General features: G+C 33.6%; 12 non-coding genes across 12 annotated transcripts; all 12 read right to left on the minus strand.

Moving 5' to 3' along the window:
• Positions 1 to 223: 223 nt before the first annotated feature.
• Positions 224 to 296, minus strand: Trnar-ccu (transfer RNA arginine (anticodon CCU)). The gene has a single exon. It is a non-coding gene; the product is annotated as a tRNA-Arg (tRNA).
• A 528-nt stretch (positions 297 to 824) lies between these two features.
• Trnar-ccg (transfer RNA arginine (anticodon CCG)) lies at positions 825 to 897 on the minus strand. Its single transcript has one exon. It is a non-coding gene; the product is annotated as a tRNA-Arg (tRNA).
• Positions 898 to 1,322: 425 nt separating this feature from the next.
• On the minus strand, positions 1,323 to 1,395 carry Trnar-ccu (transfer RNA arginine (anticodon CCU)). The gene has a single exon. It is a non-coding gene; the product is annotated as a tRNA-Arg (tRNA).
• Positions 1,396 to 1,871: 476 nt separating this feature from the next.
• On the minus strand, positions 1,872 to 1,944 carry Trnar-ccu (transfer RNA arginine (anticodon CCU)). The gene has a single exon. It is a non-coding gene; the product is annotated as a tRNA-Arg (tRNA).
• Positions 1,945 to 2,472: 528 nt separating this feature from the next.
• Positions 2,473 to 2,545, minus strand: Trnar-ccg (transfer RNA arginine (anticodon CCG)). The gene has a single exon. It is a non-coding gene; the product is annotated as a tRNA-Arg (tRNA).
• Positions 2,546 to 2,971: 426 nt separating this feature from the next.
• On the minus strand, positions 2,972 to 3,044 carry Trnar-ccu (transfer RNA arginine (anticodon CCU)). The gene has a single exon. It is a non-coding gene; the product is annotated as a tRNA-Arg (tRNA).
• Positions 3,045 to 3,520: 476 nt separating this feature from the next.
• Trnar-ccu (transfer RNA arginine (anticodon CCU)) lies at positions 3,521 to 3,593 on the minus strand. Its single transcript has one exon. It is a non-coding gene; the product is annotated as a tRNA-Arg (tRNA).
• Positions 3,594 to 4,121: 528 nt separating this feature from the next.
• On the minus strand, positions 4,122 to 4,194 carry Trnar-ccg (transfer RNA arginine (anticodon CCG)). Its single transcript has one exon. It is a non-coding gene; the product is annotated as a tRNA-Arg (tRNA).
• Positions 4,195 to 6,269: 2,075 nt separating this feature from the next.
• Positions 6,270 to 6,342, minus strand: Trnar-ccu (transfer RNA arginine (anticodon CCU)). Its single transcript has one exon. It is a non-coding gene; the product is annotated as a tRNA-Arg (tRNA).
• Positions 6,343 to 6,818: 476 nt separating this feature from the next.
• Trnar-ccu (transfer RNA arginine (anticodon CCU)) lies at positions 6,819 to 6,891 on the minus strand. The gene has a single exon. It is a non-coding gene; the product is annotated as a tRNA-Arg (tRNA).
• Positions 6,892 to 7,918: 1,027 nt separating this feature from the next.
• On the minus strand, positions 7,919 to 7,991 carry Trnar-ccu (transfer RNA arginine (anticodon CCU)). The gene has a single exon. It is a non-coding gene; the product is annotated as a tRNA-Arg (tRNA).
• A 476-nt stretch (positions 7,992 to 8,467) lies between these two features.
• Positions 8,468 to 8,540, minus strand: Trnar-ccu (transfer RNA arginine (anticodon CCU)). Its single transcript has one exon. It is a non-coding gene; the product is annotated as a tRNA-Arg (tRNA).
• Positions 8,541 to 20,434: the final 11,894 nt, after the last annotated feature.

Consider the following 20,434-nt stretch of genomic DNA (forward strand, 5'->3'; position numbering starts at 1 on the left):
AAATAGCAATCTACGCCAGTTGGTAAGTTTTAGTTCAGAATCTAACAGCTTCAAGTTCCTCTTTCAAGTAATTTTAAAACTCAATTTTATTTACGAAGGTGATCAAAAGCGCAGTATTTGGATTGCTTTGTTGCGAAACTTTTTTCACGGATAGCATTTGTGCGTTATATGCTTGCCCAAATTCTTCTTGCATTCAACACTCAAAATGATTAACGCTGCAACTTACCCTCGGCGGGACTCGAACCCGCAATCCCCGGTTTAGGAGACCGATGCCTTATCCATTAGGCCACGAGGGCTGCGGATACAGTGGATGTCCAAGTGGCCCAAAGTTTTAAATTAATTAAATAGACTTGTCTGTTTCCAAATTGTTTCAAAGACTATATTTCTGGCATACTCTTCCGTTTCTCGGGAATGCTTCGTAAGTGCTGTTAAATAATTGAACACGTGCAATTACTGTGGTGACTGCTAGAAAGCCTTATTTAAAACTAAATACATTTGGTATCGACCTGAGTGAGGGTGGCAATACTAGAAACGCAAATGTAAGATTAATAAATTTACCACAAGTTTTAAAGTTTTCGCAGAATTCAATATCCAATGATTAAAATTAAGCATAGAACAGAAATGTTTACTGCATCTGTTCATGTAACACGGATTATTTAATTTACCTTTCTCTATCCCAAACGAGCATCAGTATCAAAGAGAAATGAACCTGAATACCGGTATTACATCATTTCTGTCATTTTTCTTCCTTGGCACTTCATTCTCATAACGCTTTAAATTTTCAGTTTTTTAATGAAAATTTAAAAAACTCTCACGCAGCATCTCACCCTCGGCGGGACTCGAACCCGCAATTCCCGGTTCCGGAGACCGATGCCTTATCCATTAGGCCACGAGGGCAGCAGAAGTTAAAATAAAACTAAGAATTTTTTTTTCCTTTTACAAATGCATGCGGGAACAATTTACTACTATGTTTTGTGTCGTTTTTAATTTCTAAACTTAAAATTAATTACTACCAGCTAAAAATTCTCCAAATGTGACGAAAAAATGATGACCCCTTGTCAATGATAAATAAAATTTAAAACAAAATACTCATTTTAAAAACAATATTTAATGTGCAGGGAGTCAGATTTAACGAGGAATAAAAGCATTTTGGAATGCAATATTTTTTTCTTTATATTTAAATGAGAATATAAGAAACAACCACTCAGCGATCGGTCTGTTAAAGACGCAAAACTTTATTTTTTCAATAATATTCTGGCGATTTCAATTGCGTTTTCCTCCACTTTGTGCTAAAGAGGACAGCAAAAACTCTCTACGCGATATACCCTCGGCGGGATTCGAACCCGCAATCCCCGGTTTAGGAGACCGATGCCTTATCCGTTAGGCCACGAGGGCTGCATCACGCGTAGTATGTCTGATTATGATGAAAGAATAATTTCTACAAGTTAATTGACTTTGCACAAACGAATTCATAAAAATATTTAACGTTTCTCAAAAATTTTTCATAACTGCTATTCATGCTCTTGACACGTCAGACATAATTGCAATTTACCACATCTAGTCGGCAATGACTTTTTGGAAAGAGGTTTGGAGAAGAAAGTGTTTGTTAAAATGTTAAAAACGTACTCACCAACTAGCTGCGAATGAGAAATAGCAATCTACGCCAGTTGGTAAGTTTTAGTTCAGAATCTAACAGCTTCAAGTTCCTCTTTCAAGTAATTTTAAAACTCAATTTTATTTACGAAGGTGATCAAAAGCGCAGTATTTGGATTGCTTTGTTGCGAAACTTTTTTCACGCATAGCATTTGTGCGTTATATGCTTGCCGAAATTCTTCTTGCATTCAACACTCAAAATGATTAACGCTGCAATTTACCCTCGGCGGGACTCGAACCCGCAATCCCCGGTTTAGGAGACCGATGCCTTATCCATTAGGCCACGAGGGCTGCGGATACAGTGGATGTCCAAGTGGCCCAAAGTTTTAAATTAATTAAATAGACTTGTCTCTTTCCAAATTGTTTCAAAGACTATATTTCTGGCATACTCTTCCGTTTCTCGGGAATGCTTCGTAAGTGCTGTTAAATAAATGAACACGTGCAATTACTGTGGTGACTGCTAGAAAGCCTTATTTAAAACTAAATACATTTGGTATCGACCTGAGTGAGGGTGGCAATACTAGAAACGCAAATGTAAGATTAATAAATTTACCACAAGTTTTAAAGTTTTCGCAGAATTCAATATCCAATGATTAAAATTAAGCATAGAACAGAAATGTTTACTGCATCTGTTCATGTAACACGGATTATTTAATTTACATTTCTCTATCCCAAACGAGCATCAGTATCAAAGAGAAATGAACCTGAATACCGGTATTACATCATTTCTGTCATTTTTCTTCCTTGGCACTTCATTCTCATAACGCTTTAAATTTTCAGTTTTTTAATGAAAATTTAAAAAACTCTCACGCAGCATCTCACCCTCGGCGGGACTCGAACCCGCAATTCCCGGTTCCGGAGACCGATGCCTTATCCATTAGGCCACGAGGGCAGCAGAAGTTAAAATAAAACTAAGAAAAGTTTTTTTCCTTTTACAAATGCATGCGGGAACAATTTACTACTATGTTTTGTGTCGTTTTTAATTTCTAAACTTAAAATTAATTACTACCAGCTAAAAATTCTCCAAATGTGACGAAAAAATGATGACCCCTTGTCAATGATAAATAAAATTTAAAACAAAATACTCATTTTAAAAACAATATTTAATGTGCAGGGAGTCAGATTTAACGAGGAATAAAAGCATTTTGGAATGCAATATTTTTTTCTTTATATTTACCTGAGAATATAAGAAACAACCACTCAGCGATCGGTCTGTTAAAGACGCAAAACTTTATTTTTTCAATAATATTCTGGCGATTTCAATTGCGTTTTCCTCCACTTTGTGCTAAAGAGGACAGCAAAAACTCTCCACGCGATATACCCTCGGCGGGATTCGAACCCGCAATCCCCGGTTTAGGAGACCGATGCCTTATCCGTTAGGCCACGAGGGCTGCATCACGCGTAGTATGTCTGATTATGATGAAAGAATAATTTCTACAAGTTAATTGACTTTGCACAAACGAATTCATAAAAATATTTAACGTTTCTCAAAAATTTTTCATAACTGCTATTCATGCTCTTGACACGTCAGACATAATTGCAATTTACCACATCTAGTCGGCAATGACTTTTTGGAAAGAGGTTTGGAGAAGAAAGTGTTTGTTAAAATGTTAAAAACGTACTCACCAACTAGCTGCGAATGAGAAATAGCAATCTACGCCAGTTGGTAAGTTTTAGTTCAGAATCTAACAGCTTCAAGTTCCTCTTTCAAGTAATTTTAAAACTCAATTTTATTTACGAAGGTGATCAAAAGCGCAGTATTTGGATTGCTTTGTTGCGAAACTTTTTTCACGGATAGCATTTGTGCGTTATATGCTTACCCAAATTCTTCTTGCATTCAACACTCAAAATGATTAACGCTGCAACTTACCCTCGGCGGGACTCGAACCCGCAATCCCCGGTTTAGGAGACCGATGCCTTATCCATTAGGCCACGAGGGCTGCGGATACAGTGGATGTCCAAGTGGCCCAAAGTTTTAAATTAATTAAATAGACTTGTCTGTTTCCAAATTGTTTCAAAGACTATATTTCTGGCATACTCTTCCGTTTCTCGGGAATGCTTCGTAAGTGCTGTTAAATAATTGAACACGTGCAATTACTGTGGTGACTGCTAGAAAGCCTTATTTAAAACTAAATACATTTGGTATCGACCTGAGTGAGGGTGGCAATACTAGAAACGCAAATGTAAGATTAATAAATTTACCACAAGTTTTAAAGTTTTCGCAGAATTCAATATCCAATGATTAAAATTAAGCATAGAACAGAAATGTTTACTGCATCTGTTCATGTAACACGGATTATTTAATTTACCTTTCTCTATCCCAAACGAGCATCAGTATCAAAGAGAAATGAACCTGAATACCGGTATTACATCATTTCTGTCATTTTTCTTCCTTGGCACTTCATTCTCATAACGCTTTAAATTTTCAGTTTTTTAATGAAAATTTAAAAAACTCTCACGCAGCATCTCACCCTCGGCGGGACTCGAACCCACAATTCCCGGTTCCGGAGACCGATGCCTTATCCATTAGGCCACGAGGGCAGCAGAAGTTAAAATAAAACTAAGAAAAGTTTTTTTCCTTTTACAAATGCATGCGGGAACAATTTACTACTATGTTTTGTGTCGTTTTTAATTTCTAAACTTAAAATTAATTACTACCAGCTAAAAATTCTCCAAATGTGACGAAAAAATGATGACCCCTTGTCAATGATAAATAAAATTTAAAACAAAATACTCATTTTAAAAACAATATTTAATGTGCAGGGAGTCAGATTTAACGAGGAATAAAAGCATTTTGGAATTCAATATTTTTTTCTTTATATTTACCTGAGAATATAAGAAACAACCACTCAGCGATCGGTCTGTTAAAGACGCAAAACTTTATTTTTTCAATAATATTCTGGCGATTTCAATCGCGTTTTCCTCCACTTTGTGCTAAAGAGGACAGCAAAAACTCTCTACGCGATATACCCTCGGCGGGATTCGAACCCGCAATCCCCGGATTAGGAGACCGATACCTTATCCGTTAGGCCGCGAGGGCTGCATCACGCGTAGTATGTCTGATTATGATGAAAGAATAATTTCTACAAGTTAATTGACTTTGCACAAACGAATTCATAAAAATATTTAACGTTTCTCAAAAATTTTTCATAACTGCTATTCATGCTCTTGACACGTCAGACATAATTGCAATTTACCACATATAGTCGGCAATGACTTTTTGGAAAGAGGTTTGGAGAAGAAAGTGTTTGTTAAAATGTTAAAAACGTACTCACCAACTAGCTGCGAATGAGAAATAGCAATCTACGCCAGTTGGTAAGTTTTAGTTCAGAATCTAACAGCTTCAAGTTCCTCTTTCAAGTAATTTTAAAACTCAATTTTATTTACGAAGGTGATCAAAAGCGCAGTATTTGGATTGCTTTGTTGCGAAACTTTTTTCACGGATAGCATTTGTGCGTTATATGCTTACCCAAATTCTTCTTGCATTCAACACTCAAAATGATTAACGCTGCAATTTACCCTCGGCGGGACTCGAACCCGCAATCCGCGGTTTAGGAGACCGATGCCTTATCCAATAGGCCACGAGGGATGCGGATACAGTGGATGTCCAAGTGGCCCAAAGTTTTAAATTAATTAAATAGACTTGTCTCTTTCCAAATTGTTTCAAAGACTATATTTCTGGCATACTCTTCCGTTTCTCGGGAATGCTTCGTAAGTGCTGTTAAATAATTGAACACGTGCAATTACTGTGGTGACTGCTAGAAAGCCTTATTTAAAACTAAATACATTTGGTATCGACCTGAGTGAGGGTGGCAATACTAGAAACGCAAATGTAAGATTAATAAATTTACCACAAGTTTTAAAGTTTTCGCAGAATTCAATATCCAATGATTAAAATTAAGCATAGAACAGAAATGTTTACTACATCTGTTCAGGTAACACGGATTATTTAATCTACATTTCTCTATCCCAAACGAGCATTAGTATCAAAGGGAAATGAACCTGAATACCGGTATGACATCATTTCTGACATTTTTCTCCCTTGACACTTCATCTTAATTACACTTTAAACTTTTCAGTTTTTTAATGAAAATGTAAAAACTTCTTACGCAGCATCTCACCCTCGGCGGGATTCAAACCCGCAATTCCCGGTTCCGGAGACCGATGCCGTATTCATTAGGCCACGAGGGCAGCAGAAGGTAAAAAAAACAAAGAAAAGTTTTTTTCCTTTTACAAATGCATGCGGGAACAATTTACTACTATGTTTTGTTGCGTTTTTTACGTCTAATCTTAAATTTAATTTCTATCAGTTAAAGATACTCTAAATGTGACGAAAAAATGATGACCACTTGTCAATGATAAACAAAATTTAAAACAAAATATTCATTTTAAAAACAATGTTTAATGTGCAGGGAGTCAGATTTAACGAGGAATGAAAGCATTTTGGAATTCAATATTTTTTTCTTTAAAATTACCTGAGAATATAAAAAACAGCCACTCAATGATCGGTCTGTTAAAGACGCAAAACTTTATTTTTTCAATAATATTCTGGCGAATTCAATTGCGTTTTCCTCCACTTTGTGCTAAAGAGGACAGCAAAAACTCTCTACGCGATATACCCTCGGCAGGATTCGAACCCGCAATCCCCGGTTTAGGAGACCGATGCCTTATCCGTTAGGCCACGAGGGCTGCATCACGCGTAGTATGTCTCATTATGATGAAAGAATAATTTCTACAAGTTAATTGACTTTGCACAAAAGAATTCATAAAAATATTTAACGTTTCTCAAAAATTTTTCATAACTGCTATTCATGCTCTTGACACGTCAGACATAATTGCAATTTACCACATCTAGTCGGCAATGACTTTTTGGAAAGAGGTTTGCAGAAGAAAGTGTTTGTTAAAATGTTAAAAACGTACTCACCAACTAGCTGCGAATGAGAAATAGCAATCTACGCCAGTTGGTAAGTTTTAGTTCAGAATCTAACAGCTTCAAGTTCCTCTTTCAAGTAATTTTAAAACTCAATTTTATTTACGAAGGTGATCAAAAGCGCAGTATTTGGATTGCTTTGTTGCGAAACTTTTTTCACGCATAGCATTTGTGCGTTATATGCTTGCCCAAATTCTTCTTGCATTCAACACTCAAAATGATTAACGCTGCAATTTACCCTCGGCGGGACTCGAACCCGCAATCCCCGGTTTAGGAGACCGATGCCTTATCCATTAGGCCACGAGGGCTGCGTATACAGTGGATGTCCAAGTGGCCCAAAGTTTTAAATTAATTAAATAGACTTGTCTGTTTCCAAATTGTTTCAAAGACTATATTTCTGGCATACTCTTCCGTTTCTCGGGAATGCTTCGTAAGTGCTGTTAAATAAATGAACACGTGCAATTACTGTGGTGACTGCTAGAAAGCCTTATTTAAAACTAAATACATTTGGTATCGACCTGAGTGAGGGTGGCAATACTAGAAACGCAAATGTAAGATTAATAAATTTACCACAAGTTTTAAAGTTTTCGCAGAATTCAATATCCAATGATTAAAATTAAGCATAGAACAGAAATGTTTACTGCATCTGTTCATGTAACACGGATTATTTAATTTACATTTCTCTATCCCAAACGAGCATCAGTATGAAAGAGAAATGAACCTGAATACCGGTATTACATCATTTCTGTCATTTTTCTTCCTTGGCACTTCATCCTCATTACGCTTTAAATTTTCAGTTTTTTAATGAAAATTTAAAAAACTCTCACGCAGCATCTCACCCTTGGCGGGACTCGAACCCGCAATTCCCGGATCCGGAGACCGATGCCTTATCCATTAGGCCACGAGGGCAGCAGAAGTTAAAATAAAACTAAGAAATTTTTTTTTCCTTTTACAAATGCATGCGGGAACAATTTACTACTATGTTTTGTGTCGTTTTTAATTTCTAAACTTAAAATTAATTACTACCAGCTAAAAATTCTCCAAATGTGACGAAAAAATGATGACCCCTTGTCAATGATAAATAAAATTTAAAACAAAATACTCATTTTAAAAACAATATTTAATGTGCAGGGAGTCAGATTTAACGAGGAATAAAAGCATTTTGGAGTTCAATATTTTTTTCTATATATTTACCTGAGAATATAAGAAACAACCACTCAGCGATCGGTCTGTTAAAGACGCAAAACTTTATTTTTTCAGTAATATTCTGGCGATTTCAATTGCGTTTTCCTCCACTTTGTGCTAAAGAGGACAGCAAAAACTCTCCACGCGATATACCATCGGCGGGATTCGAACCCGCAATCCCCGGTTTAGGAGACCGATGCCTTATCCGTTAGGCCACGAGGGCTGCATCACGCGTAGTATGTCTCATTATGATGAAAGAATAATTTCTACAAGTTAATTGACTTTGCACAAAAGAATTCATAAAAATATTTAACGTTTCTCAAAAATTTTTCATAACTGCTATTCATGCTCTTGACACGTCAGACATAATTGCAATTTACCACATCTAGTCGGCAATGACTTTTTGGAAAGAGGTTTGCAGAAGAAAGTGTTTGTTAAAATGTTAAAAACGTACTCACCAACTAGCTGCGAATGAGAAATAGCAATCTACGCCAGTTGATAAGTTTTAGTTCAGAATCTAACAGCTTCAAGTTCCTCTTTCAGGTAATTTTAAAATTCAATTTTATTTACGAAGGTGATCAAAAGCGCAGTATTTGGATTGCTTTGTTGCGAAACTTTTTTCACATATAGCATTTGTGCGTTATGTGCTTGCCCTAATTCTTCTTGCATTCAACACTAAAAATGATTAACACTGCACTTTACCCTCGGCGGGACTCGAACCCGCAATCCCCGGTTTAGGAGACCGATGCCTTATCCATTAGGCCACGAGGGCTGCACATACATTGTATGTCCAAGTGGCCCAAAGTTTTAAATTAATTAAATAGGCTTGTCTGTTTCCAATTTGTTTCAAAGACTATATTTCTGGCATACTCTTCCGTTTCTCGGAAATGCTTCGTAACTGCTGTTAAAGAAATGAACACGTGCAATTATTTTGGTGACTGCAAGAAAGCCTTATTTAAAACTAAATACAATCGGTATAGATCCGAGTGAGGGTGGCAATACTAGAAACCCAAATGTAAGATTAATTAATTTACCAGAAGATTTAAAGTTTTAGCAGAACTCAATATCCACTGTTTAAAAATAAGCATAGAACATAAATGTTTACTGCATCTGTTCAGGTAACACGGATTATTTAATCTACATTTCTCTATCCCAAACGAGCATTAGTATCAAAGGGAAATGAACCTGAATACCGGTATGACATCATTTCTGACATTTTTCTCCCTTGACACTTCATCTTAATTACACTTTAAACTTTTCAGTTTTTTAATGAAAATGTAAAAACTTCTTACGCAGCATCTCACCCTCGGCGGGATTCAAACCCGCAATTCCCGGTTCCGGAGACCGATGCCGTATTCATTAGGCCACGAGGGCAGCAGAAGGTAAAAAAAACAAAGAAAAGTTTTTTTCCTTTTACAAATGCATGCGGGAACAATTTACTACTATGTTTTGTTGCGTTTTTTACGTCTAATCTTAAATTTAATTTCTATCAGTTAAAGATACTCTAAATGTGACGAAAAAATGATGACCACTTGTCAATGATAAACAAAATTTAAAACAAAATATTCATTTTAAAAACAATGTTTAATGTGCAGGGAGTCAGATTTAACGAGGAATGAAAGCATTTTGGAATTCAATATTTTTTTCTTTAAAATTACCTGAGAATATAAAAAACAGCCACTCAATGATCGGTCTGTTAAAGACGCAAAACTTTATTTTTTCACCAATGTTCTGGTGATTTCAATTGCGTTTTCCTCCACTTTGCGCTAAAGAGGACAGCAAAGACTCTCCATGCGATTCACCCTCGGAGAGGCTCGAGCCCGCAATCCCCGGGTTAGGAGATCGATGCCTTATCCATTAGGCCACAAGGGCTGCCGATACTTCAGATGTCCAAGTTGCAAGAAGTTTTAAATTATTTTAATAGACTTGTTTGTTTCCAATTTGTTTTAAAGACTATATTTCTGGCATATTCTTTCGTTTCTCGGAAGTGCTTCGTAATTGTTGTTAAGAAATGAATACGTGCAATTTTTGTAATGACTGCAAAAAAGCCTCTTTCCAAACTAAATACAATCTGTATCGACCTGAGTGAGGGTGGTAATACTAGAAACGCAAATGTAAGATAAATAAATATTCCACAAGTTTTAAAGTTTTAGCAGAATTCTTTATCCACAGTTTAAAATTAAGCATAGAACAGAAATGTTTACTGCATTTGTTCAGGTAACACGGATTATTTTATCTACATTTCTCTATCACAAACGAGCATCAGTATCAAAGAGAAATGAATCTGAATACCGGTATGACATTATTTCTGAGATTTTCTCCCTTGGCACTTCATCTTCATTACAACTTAAATTTTTCAGTTTTTTAATGAAAATTGAAAAAACTCCAGCGCTTCACCTCACCCTCGGCGGGATTCTAACCCGCAATTCCCGGTTCCGGAGACCGATGCCTTATCAATTAGGCAACAAGGGCAGCAGGTTGTATAAAAAAAGCTAAGAAAAATTTATTTCATTTTAAAAATGCATGTGGGAACATTTTACTTAAACTTTCGTTACGGTTTTTATTTGTAATGTTAATATTATTTACTACCAATTAAAAATACTCCGTGACCAAAAAAGGATGACCACTTGTCAATGATAAACAAAATACTCATTTTAAAAACAATATTTAATGTGTAATGAGTCAGATTAAACGATAAATGTAAACATTTTGGAATTTAATATTTTTTTCTTTATATTAACCTGAGAAAATAAAAATCAGCTACTCAGCGATTGGTCATTTAAATAGGCAGTAACATATTTTTTCAACAATGTTCTGACGATTTCTTCCACCCTGTGCTAAAGAGGACATCAAAAACTTGCCATGCTATTTACCCTCGGCGGGACTCGAACCCACAAACCCCTGTTTAAGAGACCGATGCCTTATCCGTCAGGCCACGAGTGATGCATAAAACAGAGTAATATGTCTGATTATAATGAAAGAACAATTTCTATAATAGACATGAATTTGCACAAACGAAATCATACAAATATTTAACGTTTCTCAAAAATGTTTCATAACTGCTATTCATGCTCTTGACACGTCAGACATAATAGCGATTTACCACATCTAGTCGGCAATGTGTTTTTGGAAAGAGGCTTGGGGGAAAAAGGTTTGTCGATCGGTAGAGTGTTCGACTGGTAACCAGGAGAATGAGTGTCCGGGCCCATGTCCGGACAATCTGCATTAAAAAATTAGAGAAGTATCGCGCATTACATGAACACTTTATACAAATATGAATGAATAGAATATATGAGATTGAAAAACTCCTTGCTGTTAAGAAAACCTTCTGAAACAAGGAGCTAAATTGAATCTTAATTGCAAGACTTTTTTTTTTGTTTTCTTTTTAAATCTTTGGCTCCGGTAAGTAAATTAAAGCATAATGTAAGCGAAAATATAAGTATCAGGTTAATATTTCAGACTACAATGAAATATTTTTTCTTCTTTTTGCAAAAAAACAAATAGCCTATGACATTTTCACTACATTCGAAAAGCTACGCTTAAAAAAGAACTTAGTTGAAATTATTTTGTACTTTAATTTGAAGGGTAAAATATATAGTTTTTTTTCTTTTTGCAAAAAAAAAAAAAAAAAAAAGCTTATCACATTATTACTACGTTTGAAAAGCTACGCTTAAAATAGAGCATAGTTCAATTTATTTTGTATTTTAACCGTTCTGTTAAATGATGAACACGTGCTGCCATCTATGCCATAACGGTTCAAGCAGCCTGCGATAAAAAATTGTAAAAGTTTTCAAAAATAAAAACACTTCTCTTCAATATCTTATCTTATATATTATTTCTGAGGATTATTTTTCTGTCAGTATGCGGGATCTTTCTTATCTCTTGAAGAAATTTCCCCCTCATTTTAAAATTTATCAGGCCGGCTAATGACGAAAAATAGAACTTACGGTCTAAAAATCAATTTTTCGGAAACACCCTTGCTGTTGCAGAACCTTGATGCAGCCTGTAGTTCTTATGCAAAAATTTTTTAAAGAAAGTTCTAATACAATTTTCCAATCTTTTTGCGTCGTTTTCGGCAAGGAAAAAAAGTTTTTTTTCGGTAGAGCGTTCGGCTATAAACTATCTGAATTTCGAGCAAGCTCGGGCTGTCCGACGTAACAGCAAATTTATATTAATATTGCTAATTCATGTACTCATAACATACAACAGATAACACACGTAATAAAATATATGCAGTGGGAATGCTACTCGGTGTTTCAACTCCTTTATGTAGGCTAAAGTTTTCATTCAGATAAGTTGACTGTTAATCGAAGTGTGTTCTTGCTTTTTTAAGCTTTGACTCCGTCCAAACCACTAAGCATAATGTAAGCATAAAAAAAGTATTAGATTTACCTCAAGGGAATCCTTTTTTTTTTTTTTTGCAGAAAAACGTTTCCATAGTATGCTGAAATATAAATTTTTCTAATAGCAGTGTTCGACCTTTTGTACAAATGCAAAAATATTACGCCAAACTGAAACTACGAGTTTCACCCAGCAAACTTTTAATTATTTATTCGCGCGAATACGATATAAAACATTGAACTTATTATCAACTTCATTAGTAAGAAATCATTTTCTACTCGTCTGCTTTCGGCTGAAAAAAAAAAAAAAACATTTTGTCTAAGTTCGAAAAATTACACTTAAAAAATTCTTGAATTTTAAGTGTTCGATTAAATGAAAAACATGTGCGGGCATGGGCATTTAAGCCGTAACGGTTAAAGCAGCCTGCTATGGGATATTGTTCAATATTCAAAAATAAAAACATATTTTCAATCGAATTTATCACTTCTCTAGAATGTTTGTTTTAATCACTACGTGAAATCTTCCTCATTCTTTAATCAAATTCCATATTTTACAAATAATATTAAATGGTATGCTGGCTAATGACAAAACATTGACGCATGATCTTATTTTTTTTCGGCAAAAAGCTTTTTTACTGCTTTTTATTACGCATTCCTTCAATGAATAGCATTCGAAAAGGAATGCGCAATTGCTAGGTTTGTTGAAGTGTCGTGCTGATAATCAGAATGGCACCAATTCTAATCCGTGCAAATAAATCTCTTTTTACTGCTTCTTTTTTTTCCGTCAGATGCTCACATGGGCAGAACTGTATTTGCAACAACCAGTTTTTTCACATGGAAAATTACTGCTTTTTCACGAGTCACTCAGCCACACTTTTAATGATATTTATGTTTGCATTAGAAATACGTAAAACCAAAAGGTGAGTGATGATCAAATTATCACAATGTAGTATTTAACGAGAATTTTTTACTGATGACTTCAAATTACATGACTTCTCTTGTGCGTTTCCTTTATCTGTTTACTTTTTTCGGTTCTTCTTCATAAGGGTCTTTCTTTGAATTTTTTGAAAACGAAATGCCTCATGAAACGATTCGAAGTACAGTGCGGAGTTCCGCACGAGTGGACTATTACTTAAAAAAAAAAAAGAAAGATCAAAGCAAGGGAGGCTGCAAAATTAAATTTCGAAGTAGGAGATAATGAAGATGATTGTGATAATAGAGATACAAAAGCAGAGCTCAATCTGAAAGAAGCTTATTTTATTTTACAAAGAAGTAGATTTTTTCAATTCTCCTCACACTTTTTTAAGAGATTCTATTTTTTTTAAAGAGATTCGAAATCGATACAAAGTTTTTAGATACTTATCTTGATGAATAGTGTAAAAACCAATATTATATTGAAACTAAAAAGATAGTAATCAGTTTAAGGGTTGTCAATATCACAGCTGAAAGAGGTGTAAAACTAATTTCTAACTAATGACAGTTTCTGTTACAAGTTATGTCTGAATTCAGGCGCATTTTTCCACATTCATCAAAGTCTACCATATCGAAGCTATTACAACTTCAACTTGTCATACAAAAGTAATAACATACTGATGTATGTCTCTTTAGTGTATGTCATTTAACAGTGTAAGTAATAATCTCAGCAAAAACAACCCTGCTGCAAAAATTTCGCCGCCAAGAAAACTTTTAACTCGTTCCCACAAAAAAGAAAACCTTCATCCTAAACCAAAGAAGCCTCAGCCTTAAAAAGTCATGATATCTAGTTTGCCCACCAATATCTGCCAAACTATCATTGTCCCTGTTCTTCTCTTTCATCACACCTACTTCCGACCTTCCTACTACTACACACCTTCGATCCTGCTCCCTCCTTCAACTCCTCAGAAATATGTACAGATCCTTTAAATTGTTTATCCTGTTTGGCGGGAAGCTTTTCTAGTTGAGGTGGTTGCTTGGTGAGCAAAAAGCTTCCCGCCAAACTAGACATTTTCTAATTTAGGCAGGCATTTAATTTTTTTAAATACCTCCAAATGAAAACTTTTTAATTGATAAATTGAAATTAACAAAGAGCAAATAAATGTCATTGAGTATTGTAATGCTTTTAGGTCTTTGCATGAAAATTCCTTATTGATGATATCTTTCATGACCTGACCTGAATAATCCAAAGTACCTTTCTGTAACTTTTATTTAAAAAATGGATAAACATCTCATCACAAGAATAAAATTTCCTATAAAATGAGTCCAGAACGAAGTATCTGGGATGAAAAGTTTTAGTTTTAAAGAGGAAAAACTACAATTTTTTACCAAAAATCGCTGTTTTTCCTAACTTTAGCCTCTTTGTGGCACGTGTTAATATTATCGGTTTAAGCTGAAACTTTGCAAATCATGCTTTCTATTCAATTGGCACATTTTAGGGGGTGCCGCGGAAGAAATTCGAAAGTCGATTTATTGTGACCACCCTAGTGGCGCTACTACTGCCACACTTATGCACAAATCCTGAAATTTGAATCGATGTCATCTTTTACACGCATAAGCAAGTTCACAAAATTTCGTTCATCAAACACAAGATTTTTTCGGTGTTGGGATTTCCCCTCCCTCAGTGTATGTATGTATATTCTTTTTTATTTATACACTATATTACCAAAAGTATTGGGACACTTAATTAAATTCATATTTTTACGGATTTCTCGAGAAATAAGAGACTAATTGCTCTGTAATTTTTTTCACATAAAAGTTACAGTCCACGTGTCATTTTCTGAGAAAAACTGAATCTGCTATTCATTTAGTGGGCGAGGAATAATTGGGGAAAAAAAGTTTTCGTTCATTATAAATAACTGGGAACAAGCTGTAAAATTCAAGAATAAGTTAAAAAGGTTTAACTATAGTTTTTCCATTTAATGTTTACTATAAAACCCATTGTTCTAAATTTTATTGCTTTACAACATTAATGCTAATAGTAATCATAATGAAAATTTTGAATCAAGGCTTCTCTAAAGCAAGCATAAATTGTATTCAATGTCATTAATCCATAACGGGTCTAAATAAAGAGACATATTAGAACCTTTATCAACTTGAGCCACAACTTAGTTTGGGAAATCTTAAATATTTCATTGGTTTTAATTAAAATAAAAAACAAATAAATCTTAGAAAGGAACAAGTTGGATTATTTTTTAGAGCCCACTGCTTAAAGTGTTAGACACGTGTATAGGTTTTTCCTTTTTAGCACGGAATATTTATATGAAAAAACAAGGTGAAGTTTTGTGATGGTCTATTTCTGAAATACATTTAGAATTAAAAATAAAATGACTTTTCATAATGCGCTCAAAGGGACAAAATAACTTTTCCAATTCAGAAAGGACAATTTAAGTATTATTGCAGTTTTCAATATTTCCACGACAAACGAAGAAAAGTGTGATTCTAGTTATTTCAAACTAAAATTTTCCAATAAAAAAAATACGCATGTTTCAACACTCAAAGTTATGATTGAAAACTAGATAATGATAAACATTTTTCTTCAAGACTTGAGTCGCACTTTTCTTCGTTTGTGGTGTCATTTTCTTGGAATTTTTGAAAATTACAGGAATACTTAAATTGTCCTTTCTGAATCAGAAAAGTTATTTTGTCCTTTTGAGTGCTATATGAAAAGTGCTTAGTATTTTTTTATTCTGTTATTTCACTAATCTTTCTGCACGATAACAGGAAATTTTTGCGAACGAGCTTTTACAATTCGTCGCCTATCCAAGAATTTTTGAAATTCTGCACATTAGATCGTTGATAACTTTTTAAATTTTAAAGATATCGAGATGAATTTTTTTCATGAGTTGCAAGATATACTTACGCGTTTGATTATGAAGGTTATAAATTGCTATCTTTCGCTTATTCGCATTGAAAATTGAATAGCTTTAAACGTTCATACTTCATCCAATTTTAAATATTTTAACTTCAAATTTTATTATTATGTTTCTCTTGTATGCTGTCAAATATTTTAAAAGTAAAAACTCTGCGTGCTATGAGCCAAAAACCTTCAAAATAAATTTGTATTTTTGAAAAAAAAAAATGCTTATATCTCTGTGGGTACAAGAAATACTTTCACGAAAATATAAACATAAGTTCTACATAGTTTGTAAACTTACTTCTGAAATTTTGTAGCGTATTCCGAGCTTTTAACAATGAAGGATGATTAAAAATATTTTTTTGTTTTCTTAATTTGTTGCTGGTCCCCTAAAAGAATAGTAGATTCAACTTTTATCGGAAAATGACAGCTGGAGTATACCTTTTATGTGAAAAAATTACGGAACAGTTAATCTCTTATTTCTCAAGAAATCCGTAAAAACGTCAATTTTTGAAAGTGTCAAAATACTTTCGTTCATATAGTGTGTATATTGAGTATACATTATTTCCTTTCTGGCAGTTCTGGGAGTGAGTTAATTAGATGAAGCCAGTTTAGCTCCAATATATTCCCTTAAGTCACTAGGGCCTGCCAATATGTGTGCCTGAGTCAATATACTTCTTGGTCAGAGAAACCTGACTATTTGAAACATTTTGGTTCTAAATGATGCAGATAAGATCTGTTTTTTTTTTTCTTTTTAATTTTAATTCTTCTGTTGAAATCAAAAGGTAATATTTAGAGATATGTATCAAATATCATTCACCTGCTTAAAAATAAAATGTACTGTAAATGCTTTGCCTCCATATCTTCTAATTACGAGAATCTTGCGTCTATGTACGCCATGTCTCTTGAGAAAAGAAGCATTAACTAAACCATCATTTAACTTACATCTTTAAAGGGGTGAATTTTTTCTAAAATTTCACGATCCATTTATTTTGCGCAAGTACCGAGAATACTTTTCTCTCATATTTTTCAGTCAATTAGTCTTTCGCAAAATGAAAATTATCCTTTGTACGAGGAAAAATATTTTTCTCTCGAAAGCATCTGAAAGCAATAAACCTGGGGCGTCAAGAGGAAAGAATCTCTAGGAGATTTGCATTAGTTGCATGTCTTGTGTTTCTTTATTTTAACGCAGCTATTACGGTTTGGGAGAACAGAAAATGGTGGTCGTTTTATTATCTCAGAGCAGATTGCTCGATGCTCAGTTAAGTAGAATAAGTTTGAAATGCAACAAATTAACACATTGATGTTTATTCACTTGTTTCTAATTAGTAAAAAATAAGAAAGACATGGAGAAAGAAAATAAAAAAAAGAAAAGAGATAAAAAAGTAGGAAGGAAAAAAAAAGAAAGGAAGAAAGAACAGAAAAGAAAGAAAATAGAAGATCGAAAGAAAATAAATAAAATGAAAGAAATAAAAAGAATGAAAGAAAAAAAAAGGGTGAAAGAAAAATAAAGAAAAAGACAGAAAACGAAGGAGAGAAAAAGAAAGAAAGAAAAATGAATAAAATAAATATAATAAAACTTTTATGCAGGCAATTGAGAGTAGATGTCCTGCTTGAATTTATCTAGTAAAATGTATAAAACTACATATAATGTGCAGAGTGATAATGTTTCATCTTTTACAGCATTTCTCAAACACATAAAATTGATTATTTTTTAAAGCAACGATAAACCTTAATGTTGCCAAAAAGAATTTTCTTTCTTCCAAACAAATAATTTATAGTTTCCTTGCCCCTTTTCGTTGACACTTCATGTTTTTTTCTTTTTGTCGCACTATTATTTATACTGGTATCTATTTCAAGAGCGTTATATTGCTGACGTTGTTCAAATGGCAAGTAAATGGAATACTTAAATCTGCATTTAACTTAATCGAGTAGAATGGCTTTCGGAATTTTCTAAGTTTTAAATAAATTTAGTTTTAATAACTTCATAACTGCTCGCACCAAGGCAGTTCTTCTAAAGTTTTAAGAAGCTTTAGAAGAAAAAGCCCAACTTTTTACTTTTCTGCATACTATGAGGTGTGAGAAACCGTTGTGTATTAGCACAACGCATCGCATTTAGTGTAATAATTGCAATATGTTTGATACCAGAACAATACGGATATTATTCTCAGCTATATCTTTAGTAAATACTTCGGGGCTTCAAAGTAAGTAGTAAATTAATTAAATAGCAGTATAGTTAAAATTACGAATGCTTTTTTAGGCCGTATCTATAATCAGTACTAGGCACCATCAAATCCGTTTAGTGCGTAACAGCCATTGTTCCTCTTCCACCAGTTCACAAATAACTCCTTTATTCCCAGGAGACAAACACTATTTGATTCATAGAACTCTATCATAAACTAAGATGCTATTGGACGAGATAAGAGAGTTCATCGATTTTGACTTAGATCCGATTAATTCAGTCCTACAATCATGATTAGTGACAGAGGTATACTAGTATGCAGTTCGGTGAAAAAGTACTATTAATGTGACTAAAACAAATATCTACAAATATAGTAAAACTTATAACTGAGAAATATTTCGTTCGAAATTTTTGACATTAAAGCATAGTAACAAACATTTTTTTTCTTACTAATTTAAAATGATATACTACATATTCACCAAAATTTATTTTCCAAATGAAAAAAAAAAAAAATACTAATAACGTAGAAAAGGTGAAACATTACCAAAGTGGAAAACATATAAACCCTATAAACGTGCCTTTTTTTAAATTTTCTTAAAAAAAGAATTTTGATGTTTCGCATGAAGATAAAGACACCGCTTCAGAAAATGTGTCCCCCCCACTCTCTCAAAAGAAATTAAAAAAAAAAAAAAACGAAAAGAACATGATGTAAATATATACTATTATTCGTTAGTGTCTAGTGTATTAAATACGTGAAACTAATCGTTTTTAATCTTTGAAATGGAAGATGCTGCACTGTGGTTTGTATCAGCAACCAATATTGTGCTCTATCTCTTTCAAAGCTTTGTAAAACTCTTTCACATTAATTTATTAAGTAAATAAAGATAATGAAAGCTAATGAATGTAAAGAAGTACTGAAAATATACAGTGCAGATCATACAATTGCCTCGTCCAAATGCCATCGTAATTCATAATAATCATGAAAGCTAAATTTATCTTTTTTAACTTTGAAACACTGTAACCTCCCTTAAAATTTCAAGGTGCATCAATCCATACTTAAAAGAAAAAAAAAATCTAGTACCAACATTATGTCCGGTCTAATGGAAGAATAGTTTCTCCCTAGTCCACAACCCGGTGGCATGAGTAAAATTGAAAGTAACTTTTTTCCACTATAGTTTGAGTTAGTATATTAAAATAAAATCTTTATCATTCTTCTGTTTTTAAAAGAAAAAAGAAAAAGAAAAATCGCAAAAGTATTTTTCTGATTTTATGTACAGTATCAATTATTTACTATGGGCTTGAAAGTTACTAAAAAAAGAAAATTGAAAAATCAAGTTCCACTGGTAAAATGATTTGAAGATTAATTGCTATATTTTTTCCCTTTCTTCTCATACGCCGGAACGTCGAAATATCTTCAAGCGAAATATAATAAGATTAAACTAGTCGACCCGTGCGGAACTCCGCACTGTGCTTCGAATTGTTTCATAAGGCATTTCGCTCTTTAAAAATTTCAAAGGAAGAACATTAAGAAGAAGAACCGAAAAAAAGTAAGCGCAGAAGAGAAGGCATGTAATTTAAAGACATCAGTAACAAAACCTCATTAAATACAACGTTGTGATAATTTGATCATCGCTCACCTTTTGGTCGCACATATTTTCAATGCAAACATAAATATCATTAAAAGTGGCTGAGTAGTGACTCGTGAAAAAGCAATAATTGTGCATGTGAAAAAACAGGTTGTGGCAAATACAGTCCTGCTCATGTGAGCATCTGACAGGAAAAAAAAAAAGAAACATTAAAGATATATTTATTGGCACGGATTCGAATTGGCGCCATTCTGATTAACAGCCTGACACCTCAACAAACCTAGCAATTGCGCCTTCCTTTTCGAAAGCTATTCATTGAAGGAATGCGTAGTAAAAAACAGCAAAAAAGCTTTTTGCCAAAAAAAATAAAAAATAATAATAATAAGATCATGCTTCTATATTTTGTCATTAACCAGCACGATACAACTTAAAATTATTCGTAAAGCATGAAATTTGATTAAAGAATGACGAAGATCTCACGTAGCGATTGAAATAAGCATTCTAGAGAAGTAATAATTTAGATTGAAAATAAGTGTTTTTATCTTTGAATATTGAACTATTTCACATAGAAGATTGCCTTAACCGTTACGGCTTAAATGCCCGCACATGTTTCTCTTTTAATCGAACACTTAAAAGTCAAAACCAAAACCAGTTGAACTGAGTTCGTTTTTTAAGTGTAATTCTTCGAACAAAAGGTTTTTTTTTCAGCAAAAAGCAGAGGAGTAGAAA

Source organism: Uloborus diversus, chromosome 8 (genome assembly GCF_026930045.1).
Source record: "Uloborus diversus isolate 005 chromosome 8, Udiv.v.3.1, whole genome shotgun sequence".
NCBI lineage: Eukaryota > Metazoa > Arthropoda > Arachnida > Araneae > Uloboridae > Uloborus > Uloborus diversus.